The following is a 14949-nucleotide window of genomic DNA, read 5'->3' on the forward strand; positions in this document are numbered from 1 at the left end:
CAGATTTAGCAATGCATATCATTATGTTGACGCCAGAGAAAAAACAGAATTTGTCCATGTTCAGAAAATGAACGTGCTCAGTATGAGAGAGCAGAGCTGGGCAATCAATTAGAAAAGCTCAGTAAGGAAACTTTAAGCAAATTATTCCGCCTCAAGTTGAACTTTCTTTTCCCCCCATTGTTCTATGAGCACAAATTTTTTAAAATAATCCCAGTACTACTTACACAAAAGAAATCTTTAACATTGAATGTAGAGATTATTTGTTTAGATCACTACTACTTTCTTTTAAAGTAATTGTTTATGGCTTTCAATTACTGTTTGCTGGGAGCAATGAAACAGAGACACAAAGAGCAGGACTCTATGGAAGGGAATTATCGACCAGCTGACTGTAGACGTTATTCCTCAATAAATCAGTGTTATGATTAATGCGTGTGTGTTTCCATTTCCCCTGCAGTGCTAGGCTTGAACTCAGGTCTCCCGCATTGTAAGAACTTAATAACCTGTCACTAGCAAGCATAAAATGCCTAAATAAACTTCCACAGGTGTGAACACGTCTCTTTATGCAGGCACATTTGTTGCGGCTTGCTAAGATAAGATGTGACAAGTCCAGGAAATGTTAAAATCCTGCAAAAAAAGAAATGTTTGATAAAAGCAAGACTGAGAAAGCTACGCTGCTAAACTGGAATATGTTAGAATGAGACAGTACTAGCTGAGCAAGCTGTAAACCTACTGGAAGAGCTTTGGAATTAGCATTAGTTTAATTTACACCATTACAAGTGACAGAAACACCTATAGTCAGTTTATCTGAAATGAGGAACCAGAAACTGGAAGTTGGTGATGAAATTACAAATGATAAATGAGCTCTATTCATACAGTGATTTTCTAGTCTTACCAACCACTTAAAATGGTTTTTAACACTACGAATCACATTTACACACAGATGCAAACAACACTTCTTCTATACAGTTACAGGCTACACACTTTTTATTCTAATTCACACACTATTGGATTCATCGGAGGCCAAAGAAACTTCAAAATGTAGTCCGAGGAAGCCAGGGGATTGGATTAACTATTACACAACCACATTTCTCTCTGAGTTATAGCTGCCCCTTTGTTAAAAGCAGGGGTGGACTGGCCCAAGCTGGCCCATAAACAATCATGTACACCACAAGTCTTTGTTCCCTTAAATGTAAATATCAAATGTACAACTCCTTAAAACCAGTAAAACCATGCAGTAAGTGAGCAGGAATCAGTGATGGTAGGCACATTAAATTAATCCAAAAAGTGTACGGTAGTTTGTTAATAAAATAAAAATCTATACTCCAGCACAGTGATGAACATTAGAGAGGCGTTCATCCTACTTTGTGTTTGATGGAGAAAGAAAATAGAAAGAACAGAATAGGGAAATGATGGATCAGATAAAAACAAAGTGTAAAAACAGTGTCTCTGTGTCTGTTGCCTGCTCTCCTCTTCTGGAGATGTTATCTCAACCAGGATAAAAAATAAAACTGAATGAAAATTTTACTTAAATATAATGATTCAGTCAGGTCCTGAAATAATGGATTCTGTGGCAAGAAGTCAAACAGCCGCATCAGTACAAACATGTAGATTAACAGACTATCTTAAAAATAGTTTAGTTTCTGTGAATTGTCCACAAAGACCTACACAGAAGCTGTGACTAGAACATTTTGCCCCAAAAGTATCTGACCATCAGCCCACAACCAATAACAAACAGGCTGATAGAGTAAATGAGAAAGCTGCTGACTCACTATAGTCCAGTGAGTCAGCAGCTAGTTCAAGAACTTTTCCTGAACTTTAGTTTAGTTTAGGAAGACAATAAAAGAACTAAATTTAAGATCTGCTATTTTAACCAGTCAACACAACCAGTTAACCAGCTGTTCTGCTAGAAAAACTGGAATCATTAACAAATTTTATAAATGTAATGAGACAAACTAACATAGTAACAAAACTGATGTTGTACTGACATGTTTTGTCACTTTATCGTAACTTTGTAAACAGCTAACATGTTCCCCGCTAACTTTCCTGTATGACTCAGACTTAATGGTTTTAATGAATCTCTTTACTCAGAACAGAACCTTGGTGATGCAGTGCAGCTTACCACAGCTTCTGCCATTATCATCATCATCAGGTAGCTGATGAAGGTCCTGCTGTGGTAAACCTGAATTACCTCCTCTCCATTTTCTCTCCTTGGTTCTGACAGGTGATATGTATATAAAAACATTGTCATACACATTCAACTGACATTGCTCAGACCTGCCACGGAGTAAGGTGACAACATCCATCTTTTAAGCTTTTAATTGGTAGCTTGCAAACAAGAGGAAGATGCCATGGGGGTTTTATTGTTTGGTTTATTTACAGTCTATGGTAATTTATGTTACACTATTAAAACCACTATGGGGTATTCTTAAGAGCCCAGCAGGTGTAGATGCATAAACAGAAATCGTTTGCCAGGAGCGAAACTTTTATCAGTGCCCACAAGTAGCAGGGTAGCAGTTCAACAACAAAATGAATTGAATGTTTTGTTACCTGCTTCATTTTTAATGCCACCAATACATATTATTTTTAATCACCCCTCAGCTTTTGCTCAGGAAACAATGGCATTTTCTGGGAACACATTTATTGTGGCTGCTTTAGCTGTTTTCTTATCTGCAAGTAACAGAGGAAGACAACAAGAAAGAGAAGAAGAGTTTCTAAATTTGCAAGAAAAAGTGGCTGTATAGAAATATTTTGACACACACACACTTCTTTTGCTGCGTATATGGCGAACTCTACCCGTGCTGTATCATAACTCCTTCCACTGGGGGACAAACAGCAGTTCTCAGTGCCTCAGGTATGGTTAAGCAAACACTGAAATAGAAAAACAAAGAACCACACGACAGCAAAGAATATATAAATTAAGCATGCTGTTCTCTCTTCACTGTCTCATTAGATTTAACAGGAAAAAGTAATATGTTTACCTGAAATATTTTTCCTAAATGCTGCAACTTGCCACAATTGATAAAAAGTACCAGGGCCAGAACAGATGTAAAGTGAAATTTACATTACAGTATAAAATCCAAAAACATCTTTCACTCTGCAGTTTCTCTCTTTGCCTCAATAGCAGTTTAATTCAGAAAAAGACTTAATATTTAACTATCTAAAGGTCAGTGGCAGCCAGCATCTATCTTGCATTTACAATGGGTAGCCTTATGGATGCTGATTTACTAGTAATGAGCCACAGTAGGTAAGCAAGGAAGAGTTACTACCTGCCACATATACTATTCACAGGGACTAAATAAGGCCATTAAACTTTAATAGCCACAGTGCCATTCCCTCCTGAAATCTGCTATTAAGTGAGCAGCACACACAGACAGTAAACCATAATGTTATAGCTTGGAGGACAGCAAAGGTGTTAATTTTGTTGCGTTAAAATTAAATGAATGAGGTGGAAGAACAGCTTAGCTAGATTAAACAACTCTCAATAAAGCCAAATAAGCAGCAGGTTTTCCCATGCCTTCCTCTTTCAGAAGATTAATGCCATCAGCAACTTCCAAGTCATCATTCATTTGACAGTCTACTTCTCAGACACCGTTGTGGTTCCAACACCATGGGTATGAAGTTAAATCTTTCTCTACTGAACTTTAAATCACTGTTGGTTTATTTCAAAATAAATTAAGTACCCTTCTTTTACTAATACAAATATCTTAAGAAAAGTTAGCCATGTTTCAGTCTTGGGCATTGTAATGCAACATCAGATATAATAAGAAAACCTTATAAAGACCATTTAGCACATAAATTCTGTATAAACATTTGACATAGTTTGTGCATTCATAAAAAACAAAGCAAGGCTGCAGATTTCTTTGTCATTGTGAAAAACATGAAGTGTTTCTTATCTCTCATGTTTTTTTTATTTGATCACCAGTCTTCTTTTTTTTTACTTTACATGCACTGATTTTATTTATCAATTCATTTATGTTTTGAAGAGCCATTAAATACTATGGCTCTAATTTGATTAAGGCTGTTCCAGCTATGGCCGGTGGGGGAAAATGCAGGGCTGTGGATTATCGGTAGGCCTGTCACGATAACAAATTTAGCTGTACGATAAATTTTCTCAGAAATTATCGCGATAAACGATAATATTGCGCAGAGCGCTAATGTGTCATTTTGAGACCATTCTCAACTAATATAGTGACATATGCCGTAATAATGCAAGTACACATTTTCAAAGGTCAATAAACTAAATAAATAAAAGCGCCTTTTTCACTGTTGCATCTTCAAATAAACTCCAGACAAGTAGACAAGCATGCCGGTTTTAATGACGAACCAAACTTCAGCACTTTACATCGAACAAAAACCCGTGTTCTTCTTCTGCTCTTCAAAATCTACTGCTTGTGAAACAAAGTCATTCTGCCCTCTGTTGGCCTTATAAGTAACTACAACCCAGCAGTTAGCTGGGATACCACATTCACATACGCCGGGACACCGGCCCAAAAGTTATGCGGCCCACTGGGAATCCTCCCAAACCTCTCGATTAGCCGGCATTGCTCTTAATGTGTATTTTGTCATATACGGTAGTATATAGGCTGATTCTATTTGCGTAATGTGCCTGCGGATTACAGGGGTTATTACGGTAGACCAGGAAGTGGGGGCTTTGTACTGACGTCGTAAGCTAGAATGTGTGTGTTCTGCTTACATGTGGGAAGCAGCGAAACAATAAAAGAGGAGATGCTTGCATCTATTATTTACATATTTCAGCATGAGAATCGGAGGTTTAGCGCGAGAGCGTGAGAAGCCACTTAAATACGCAAGTCTCATGGCCATTGCGTGTTGGCAGCCGTGCAAAACAAATGCGGCTTACCGGCTCGTGCTGCAACATGCTGCAGTCAAGTGTGACACTAGAGAGATCACTCCGCAAGAAACCAGAGCGTTTAGTCGAAATACTCCATAGTGAAACCTATTGTCATACACAGTCTATGGTAAAGGGGGGACGAAAAAAAATTATCGCGGCCGGCAAACTTATCGTGCTCTTATTTTCTTATCGTTCAATTAATTGACTTATTGCTTATCGCGACAGGCCTAATTATCGGTTTGATCCAGTCTAAATTCTCTGTCAGCTACTGGTGTGTTCCTGTTGTCATTTTCCAAAGGAAATTTACCAGAAATGACACTTTCCTTTTTTCTGTAAACAGAGATCTCATGACCCAGAGATTCCACATTTTAAGATGGCTGCACCACCTGTAGTCCATTGTTGTCTCTAATAAATTTCTTTCTAATATATGTTGTGTGTATTAAGTTTCCAGGGTGAATATCATCAAGTTGTTATCAATATGTTTGCTTGGGAAATAGCGCATTAATATGTGTAGTTTATCAACCATTATGGCAAAATTAGCTGGCGTTCACATGGTGCAAGGTTTTACAATTGGTTTGTGATTTTCTAGCTTCATACGGCATAATTGCAGATGCTCACAAATTAGCTACTTTAAAGAAGTGAATTTTTTTCTGAGTTGGTGCAGCGGGAATGCCAATTGTCTGGTAATTACATCACCTAGACATACACACAGTATGTCTCCTTACAACTGAAAGGACTTTTATTAGTAGAAAATACACATTTGCCCAGTGTTTCCTTCTTTTTGAAGTTAGTGATGTGTAAACTACACTAGCTTACTGGCCCCCATCTATTTTGGCTTAAATGACCATTTACTTTAAGTATGTCTGTGCACACACACACACACACACACACACACACACACACACACACACACACACACACACACACACACACACACACAAGCAAATGGCTAGAATAGTCTTGAAGTTACTGAAGAAATTTGCATTTTCTTTAATGGCAGCAATCTTGGTAAGCTGTTAGTGTCGGTAACATCTACCATGATGCCATTTTGTAATTTGCTTTATTTGCCAATGATGCCAATGACGCCCACCGAAAACAGCCTCTGTCTTAGCAGAGGTAATAAAGTGGTAAAAACAAATGTTCCACATTGCCGTCTCTGTGTATATTGATGAGTTATCTTCTCTCTTTCTGTTTATTCAATGCAATAAAAAATACATTCTTATGTCTGAACTACTTAATGCTACAGGCCAAGAGTTTCTCAGTCCTTTTTAATAACCTTACAAACAAGCAACCACAGTCAGACGGACAGGAAAGACAGATGCAGTTTGCTGAAGGAAAGATTCACACAACTCACAGTGTATGTTAGTGTAAGATATTCGAAGGCTGTGTTAAGATGTCTCCATTGTTAAAATTAAGTGAAAGAGGGTGAATTTAGATCTCACAGAGGTTGCCACAACAACACAGCTGTGATGTACCTCTGTTCGTAGCCTGGCAGAGAACAAAGAGCAATTGCCTTGCTTGTTTAAAAGTGTATAAAAAGCTGTAAACTAACTAATCTATGTTAATTTCAGAGCTTCTTTAATATATCGTAGATTGTAGTTGTTTAGTGGTTAGTAAAACACGTAAGCATAACCTTTTATATTAATTATGTATGTGTACATGTACTGTAGTCTTAATCCTAAACAGACGCTGTACAGGAGTTGCTACTAATAAACTGAAGCAGAGTACACAGGGATTTCAGTTACTTATAGTAGTTTATAGTAGCTGTTTTCATTTTTATTTTTTTTTTAAATTGTACATTCTTTGTTTTTGGTGGGTCATACAGATACCCATGGAGATGAATCTGTTTAAACATTCTTCTCCTAAGATCTTCCTGTTTTATAAATGGACCACTTGTGCAGCATGCAATAGGTTATAAAAACAATGGGACATGCTGGACTGGTTGGACCAATATCAAAGCAGCAGATTTGTAAAGTCAACTTTGAAGCTCACTGCGATTCTTAGGGTCAAATATTGAAACCATAAACTTAACTTCATGCAGTAAGAGAGAGGCTGCACACTGATGAGAATAACATTTGACTGCTTTATCTTTACAAAGCTACTAGTTACTTGCCACTGTTTTAATATATAACACAAAGTTAGTATCATTAAGTTTCCAAAAATAATGCTGAAATGTTCAAAATAATAATAATAATAAAAAGGTTTCTATAATTATGAGTGGACACGTAATTTGTTGACGTTGCATGCTTTCATAAAAACGTTTTAATCAGCTATACATTAAACTGTCAATTGAATTATCTACAGACATCATAACGTCACAGCTTTTAAATCTAATCCCTGAATATAGGTCCCATCTAGCTCCAATATAGTACAGTAATAAAGCACAGCACTGCAGAGCGTAGAAATGCTATCCAATTTTTCTAAAAGAATCCTGCATGTTTCAAATTTCTTTTCAATCAATTATTACATCCCATACAGAATCCTTTAAAATCCAGCACACATCAGGCCAAAAGAGGCCATGAGGAGTTAGTGTGATTATGTGCATGTAGGCTGAACATACAGCAGCATGCATGGCCCTCCAGGGTGCAATGAAGTATTTATTGAGGTGTAATGGCTGCAATATGTGCACAGATTGTTCAACATGTAGCTGGTTAGTGTGCTGGATGTTTGACAAAAGGCCTCTTGCCAGGTGAAACAAGTCTTTTGCAGCACAACATATAATAGAGGCTTATATGAACAAATTAGGGTTCATATAATGGGAGTACCTTTTGAAACAAGCAGCTGAACAGAAGAGCTCAAGATGAAGATGAAGAGCAAATGCAATAATGACAACAATTTGAGCTAAATCTGAAAGGCTATGCTGCAGGTTAAAACCTCATAGAGGAAGAATTTTTTTTTTGTGGCAATAAAAATACCACATGTCATCCTGCTCTGACATATAAAACATAGACGGTGGTTATAGGAGACTTGAGGTCTGCTGTATAAGTGAGCTCCAGAGGCTTACGCTGCTCAGCTGACCCTGCCCTGTTGGCTTTGATGGGGCTGAATAAATGCTGCTGGCTGGTCGGCGTATCTCAAATAGTCCAGGGAGCAATGAGGGTGGCAAGGTAAGAAGTCAAACAGAGGAGGAGCCTGAAGACTTAGACATGTGAATCACAGGGGGGCAAATCAGAACAAGCACCTGTACATACTCAGAAAAAGCCAACCCTTTCCAGATGCTGCTGTAGTCTGCCCTCACAAATGGTACTCCATAAATTCCTGATCTTTCTAACTTGGAAATAATTAAGCAGAATAATGAGAGCGCAAGGAGGTGGTAAACTGCTTCAGGCTAACCTGAAGGGAAACTTTGCATGGCATCTGCTTTTGGAGGCTACATGCCTGGCTTAGGGAAAGATGAGAGAAGAACAAACAAAGTCTCTTCAGGCATATTCCTCAAAGCTGAAGTGAGGCAATGCAGGCTAGTGATGTCTCTAAGGGGTTGGTGGTTTTGGCAAAGTGGATCATGGATAGATTGAATATTGTTCAGAGACCTAATTAAAAGAAAATAATCTTTGGGTGTTTGTACAATTTTAATCACCGTTGTGCCCTTGATTTATTTGCAACTAATCTCGGCCATTTTGCTGTAATTTCTCATGGCCATGTTGACATGAAGACGCCTCCTCTACCCTTGGACTCATGAACTCTGAAAAACTGACTTGACACATCAAGAATTTTGATGTCATTTTTAAAAAAGAAGTAGAAAGTAGAAATCTAACCTTTTCATCTGCTAGCAAGCTGTTTTATTCTATCTTATTTATCTTTCTTCTTTTAAAGCCTACGATGCACATTATGTACACAATATGCTCACTGAGCTTCACTATTTCAGCCTTCAATTTTACTTTGACAATGACAACTATATTGTCGTCTGTCAGCCCTCCCTCTGTCTGATTGGAACAAGGGCGCAGGATCCATAAATCACCAGATAAAGTATTGTATGTATCAGTAATCTAAAAATAAAGGAAGAGCAGTTGCTACAGCAATCTATGCACAAAGCTTTGAAGTGGAAAATTAGTACAAGATGGAAAATGCTAGCCTTACGGTGTGTTTTCAATTATCTGCTTTAACATAAAAGTCAAAAATTTCATGAAATCAGACTTTTATTTGGCTAATGTGCTCATTCTGTCATGTCCTGTTCATATCAGTCACACTGCATGTGAAGATTTTGAACCGTTTTGTCATCGTACTGATTTTACTCAACGTGCAAGTGAAGAACAAAGTGGTGACTAGCTGTAGCTTATTGACAAGAAACTTTAAAAAAAAAACTCCAGAGGAGCATGATGTTGCTGCTGGTGGTTTGTTTAGACACCCTTCGGCACTTGTAAGTCTATTTTTAAAAAGTATTTTGCAATGAAATCATAAAACTTCTTCTTAAAAACAGAATTTTTGTGGTAAATTATATACAAAAATGTTCAAAATTGAATTGGATTATGTGGTGATTCTATGACGAATGTTGGATGTTTTAATGGTTAACTCCACATGCAGCACAGTAGTAAAGCTCAATAGACTAGATACAATTTTTGTGCCATTCCTTTCAACCAATTAATTAAAAGCTAACATTACTCAAAGTGCCACAAGGGTTAGCACACATTGTTCATTCGCCTCTCACCATTATAGCAATTAAAGCTCTTTCCACAATGCAGGAAGTTCAAAACTCACTTCAAAGACCCAAAATTTCCCCCTGGATGGCATCTGATTTGATGTGCTATTTGCTTTAATTATATAACAGGAAGCAGGGAATCATCTGCAAAATCAATGTTTCCTCACTAGCTGGAAGTTAAAACCAGAGGTGAAAGCAATTAACTTCAATATGTTATGATCATGTTATGCTGACATCCAGAGTATAGGGCCACCAAGAGGCAGGACATAAAGATGAATTACTCTGTAAAAACAGTCTTCTCTCAAATTATCAGGTAAAACACCTTATTATAGATTCTCATTTGCTGCTCTGTCTGTTTTCCATAATCTGTACAAGGTGAGGAGTTTGTTTAATGAGAGCAACTTTTTTTCTCATGATGCGCTTGTTTAGCCATAATTGCCTCTCTGTGGTCTTATCTTGCCCATGAATAAGAGAGTCAATTCAGGGTTGTGAAAACATTTGGTGCCTCATTAGTCTCACACTAACAAAATTCAAATGACAGCTGATTCGACTGAGCAGAAATGAATAAACAAAGAAATAACCAAACAACAGATGATTTACTCCAGCCGAAACAAACCGTACTTGAGCAGCCTCTTTGCTGCAGTGAGTTCCAACCAGAAAAGCTTCAAATTACTCAAACATATTCCTCCCAACTCTCCAGTCATACTGTATTGTTGAATGTTTAGCAGGCTATTCAATGCTTTTGTCACAGCACACTATCCTCTATGACTCCAAACAATCATTATTTTTACAAGTAAGGCAAAGCAACCACACTCATTCATCTCAGAGCAGCTAATGAATCCAGGCATGCACTTCTCTGCTTTCTTGCCTTACCGTTTATGTGCTTTTCGCCTCATTTTCAGCTGATGAGATCACTATATTCATGTGCCTGTACATCCCCTCAGAGCAGCATGCATTTAGAAGAAGACTCTGACTGGAGACAGGCTCGTAGGCAGAGAGGGGGGTGTGTGTGGGAGGGAGGTGGGGGGGCATGGAGAGAGAAAATGAGAGAGGGAGCTGGGATTTGAACAGAGCAAGAGGAAGTGTGTAGAAAGAGGAGGGGCTATGGCAGTGATGGAGAGAAGGAGAGGGACGAGAGGTGCGGTGGAGGTGTCAAAGCTGGGAGAAGAAGGGGTAAAAGTGAAATTAGCTAACCTTGTGTCATGTTGCATTTCCCCCTCAGATTCCTGGCAGGAAGAAAAGGAAAAATGGGGAATTATTAGATGTATTTATCAAGCAGATTTATCTGATGCTGCCATGCTGTGGAGTACCTCCTATCAGCTGTTTAATAAGCTCTCAGAGTGGCTATGTCTCAGCAAACAAATATATCTATGATTTCCCAGTCTATGTCAGAAGTAGAAGCTAAAAGAGGGAGAGACGCAGAGTGAGAAATGACAGATTAACACTGCAAAAGAAAAATGCTGTGCTGCAGAAATAGAGAGAAAGTGCCTGAGGGTGAGAGGCAGGCTTGCGTACTGTAGTTGTTGAAAGGACAGAAGAGAACCAGAAAACATGAATGACAGAAACAGGGAGGTTTTATGAAAAAGGGTTAAGCTAAACAACTCAAGTCTTGAAAATAAAGTTACATGTTTGACACTTTGGGAAATATGATCTTTTACTTTCTTCTGGCCCTGAAAGTAATCTTATGTCTTGTATCTGCCTCGGCAGCTACTTGGTTTAGCAAAGCAAAAAGACTGGAAAAAAGGAGAAATTCTTAAGCTAACACAAGTGCTACCAGTCTATTTGTCTAACCTTTTCTTAGCATGAAAATACAACAACATGATTTGAGGTAGCACTCCATTTCACTCAGTGCTACTCCATCATATCTCCCTACATGCAAGTATGCAAGCCGAGGAGAATAAGAAAATAGGGTCTTGTTTCCGCCCCTGTTTGTTACACATACATTATGCATGACAAGGGTCTCACAAGAGGATTCAACATTTACATTTTCACTTAGGCTTAATTCTGTGGTCCTGAACAAAGATCAAACGCAGATTTTTTACCATGACAGAGCATATATATATATATATATATATATATATATATATATATATATATATATATATATATATATATATATATTTAAATATAAATCATGATGATGAACTTTACAACAGTCAGATTTAGCCATCTCTCTTTGTGTGGTTACAGCTTCAGAAGGGTGGAGTGGTTGCAGGTGATTTTGCACTTGCATGTTGCACACAGCCCCAGCCAGCCTCAAGATTTATTGGTAGAATTCAGAAAGGTCTAATAATGAATGTCACAGCTCTAACATATGGTTTATGTGAGAGCAGTGTGTGTTTATGTGAATGTGTATGCTTTGGTTCATGGTGTTATGTGGGTGTTACAAACAGTGATACAGCAGGATGACTCATACTGCTACTGAATGAGACAACGCTCAGTAATCCCCTCCGTCTGTCCCTCCATCGCAGCCTCCCTCTGTGCAGAGGGCAAGCCTGGAGAGAGGGGGAGGAGTGGATTGGTATTCCTAGTAGCTTCCACTGAATGATGATCAGCTACTATTGACATGCTTTCATTCAGTAAAATATGTTACAATTTTTATGTAATTTGTTTTGGCTTAATTTCAAGGAAAAAGTATAGTGGCTCAGTAATGGTAGTAGATGCTGCACAACTGAACAGTTTAATATTGTCAGATATGTTGAGATGACAAATTGTTCTAATCAATGACAAAAAATAAATAAATAAATACAAAAAAGGCACCTTGAAATTTTTTTTTTTTTTATGCACAATAAGACAGCTGTTATTTAACTGATGTCAACCTGAGTTCTTGGAGGTAGAAGTGACATGGGATGTGTCTAATACCTGATGGCATTGAGCATTAGCCACAACACTAATATTCATTCATGCACAGTATGTTTACATGCATAGTTATGTGGAGCTGTGGTTGTTGTGGTTGGAGTAAGCCATTTATTTATGTAACTGTACACTGGGAGAACACTACTGTCCTCAATGCTCTCAGTCTACAACTACAGAAGCGGGGTTTATTTAGGCTAATGATTATAGTATGTTTGTCTCTATCCTTACGACTTTGCCTTTTTTTGGTAGATCTATTTGGTCATTGACCTAAACAGCTGACAAACATTTACCTGTGTGCAAACTACATTGTTGAGTGTTCAATTGTACATGCAGCTTTTAACATTTTACATGTTCAATATTTTTTTCCTACTACAAATATACAAATAGGTTGCAAGCCACTGCCTGGGGGTTTGCCTTTTATACTTACTGGTTTCTTCTATGGAGTTTGTACTCTCCAGTTTTCAATAAGTCTTTCAATCAAAACAACCACATATCTTTTTTGTTCAAACATTTTAATATGTATTATGGCATCTTGTGAAACACCACCTCTACTTGTGGTAGGAAAAACATGCACCTTATGTGGATGTCATTTTTATATCCCACTTGCAGCTGACCTTACAACCATGAGAGGTTGCACAATCTTTTAATGGAATAAAAGTTTATGTATGCTTTTATAAACAACCCATGGGGTATAGTCTCCCAGCCTGAGTCCAACTGAACATTTTAAGGAAAGGGTAATTAACTCCCCTGATTGCAAAAAATGTTTGGCCGAAATATGGCCGACATCAGCAGTTTAATTGGGCACATATTTGGGCTTGACTTATGACTTTCCCAAAAGTAAAGTCATAAGTCAGGAAGGAAATCCTCTATAAATATATACATATATATATTTTAAAAAAAATTGTCCCCTCGCCCTCCGTGGGCGGTCTCTCATCCATCCAAGCTCGGGTCCTCTACCAGAGGCCTTCAAGCTTGAGGGTTCTGCGCAGTATCTTGGCTGTTCCTAGGACTGCACTCTTCTGGATCGAGATGTCGGAGGTTTGTCCTGGGATCTGCTGTAGCCACTCTTCCAGTTTTGGGGTTACTGCCCCGAGTGCTCCGATGACCACGGGCGCCACTGTTGCCTTCACTTTCCAGGCCTTCTCAAGTTCTTCTTTCAGGCCTTGATATTTCTCTAGTTTCTCATGTTCCTTTCTCCTGATGTTGCAATCGCTTGGTATTGCGATGTCAACCACAACGGCTTCCTCTGCTGTTTGTCCATCACCACAATGTCCGGCTGGTTTGCAATTACCATTTTGTCGGTCTGGATCTGAAAGTCCCAAAGGATCTTAGCTCGGTTATTTTCTACCACCTTCGGAGGTGTTTCCCACCTTGACCTTGGGGCTTCCAGTCTGTACTCCGCACAGATGTTCCTGCTTGGTTATGACGCTCCTTGTAAGCTTTCCCTGCCAGCATCTTACACCCTGCAGTTATGTGCTGGATTGTCTCAGGGCCTCTTTGCACAGTCTACACCTGGGGTCTTGTCTTGTATGGTAGATCTGGGCCTCTATTGCTCTGGTGCACAAGATCTGCTCCTGTGCAGCTATGATCAGTGCCTCTGTGCTGTCTTTCAGTCCAGCCCTTTCTAGCTATTGGTAGGATTTCTCGATATCAGCCACTTCAGTTATCTGTCGGTGGTACATCCCATGGAGGGGCTTTTCCTCCCATGACAGTTTCTCCATCACCACATGATCTGTTTTCCACTGTGTATATAAACATATATTTTAAAAAAAAACCCATATATCTCAGTTTAAAAAAAGAAGATAATTGTGTTACATTGTCAGGCTTTAATTGTGAAGTATTTTTTCTTTATTTTTTTTATTATTGCCTATAACTAGCACACCACTAAAATACACTGCATGGTGTAAAACAATTTACAGTGAGTGTAACTTAAGAGCATATTACTCCTCAAGATCGTGTTGCTGGAGATGATCTGTGACTTGGCTTGTTAATTACACACTATAAGATGCATAAGGTAGATATTTTTTATCTCTAATTTAAAACTGGACATAACAGCACTCCACAGAGAGTATTTAGACTCTTCAAGTGAAATGTTATAAAGATATAGAATATATTAACATCTGCTGTCCAACAGCATACATACATATTTACCCACCAGTTCCATTGCATCAACTTTACCCAATTTTATTTTGTACATCTTGGACTTTTTGGGCCAACTGAGATTAGTTGAAAGAAATAAAAATAAGCCATTAATTTTCCCCTATACTCAGTGGTAAAGGATGCAGCCAGACCATTTGCCTCCTCTGGCATTAAACTGATTGGGCTACACCAAATTAAGAAGGATTGATTTGCATTAGGAGCCAGCCATTTGAATAACTGCTGTTTTTCACACTTTGCCACTTTCTGAGGAGTAGCAGATACATTTTTGAGTTTTTTTTTTTCTTTTCTACTTCTTTTCACATAGTCACTTTGCTTTGAGAGTGTAAATTCATAGAAGAGTTGTTATGGTGAAAATGGAAATGAATGTCCTTGAATATGTAGTATTAAAAACAAAATTAAACAAAAACAGTACAGTCACATATTTATTTTAATTTAATCTAATTCAGTT

General features: G+C 38.2%; 1 protein-coding gene across 1 annotated transcript in view; it reads right to left on the reverse strand.

Moving 5' to 3' along the window:
* Window positions 1–10434, reverse strand: part of LOC121631669 (brain-enriched guanylate kinase-associated protein) — a 43189-nt gene extending 32755 nt beyond the window's left edge. The window contains exon 1 of the mRNA XM_041972666.1: window positions 10359–10434. The gene's annotated coding sequence lies outside the window, so the exon portion shown is untranslated. The remainder of the gene's footprint in view (window positions 1–10358) is intronic.
* Window positions 10435–14949: the final 4515 nt, after the last annotated feature.

The sequence above is a fragment of the Melanotaenia boesemani genome, chromosome 20, assembly GCF_017639745.1.
Source record: "Melanotaenia boesemani isolate fMelBoe1 chromosome 20, fMelBoe1.pri, whole genome shotgun sequence".
Classification (NCBI taxonomy): domain Eukaryota; kingdom Metazoa; phylum Chordata; class Actinopteri; order Atheriniformes; family Melanotaeniidae; genus Melanotaenia; species Melanotaenia boesemani.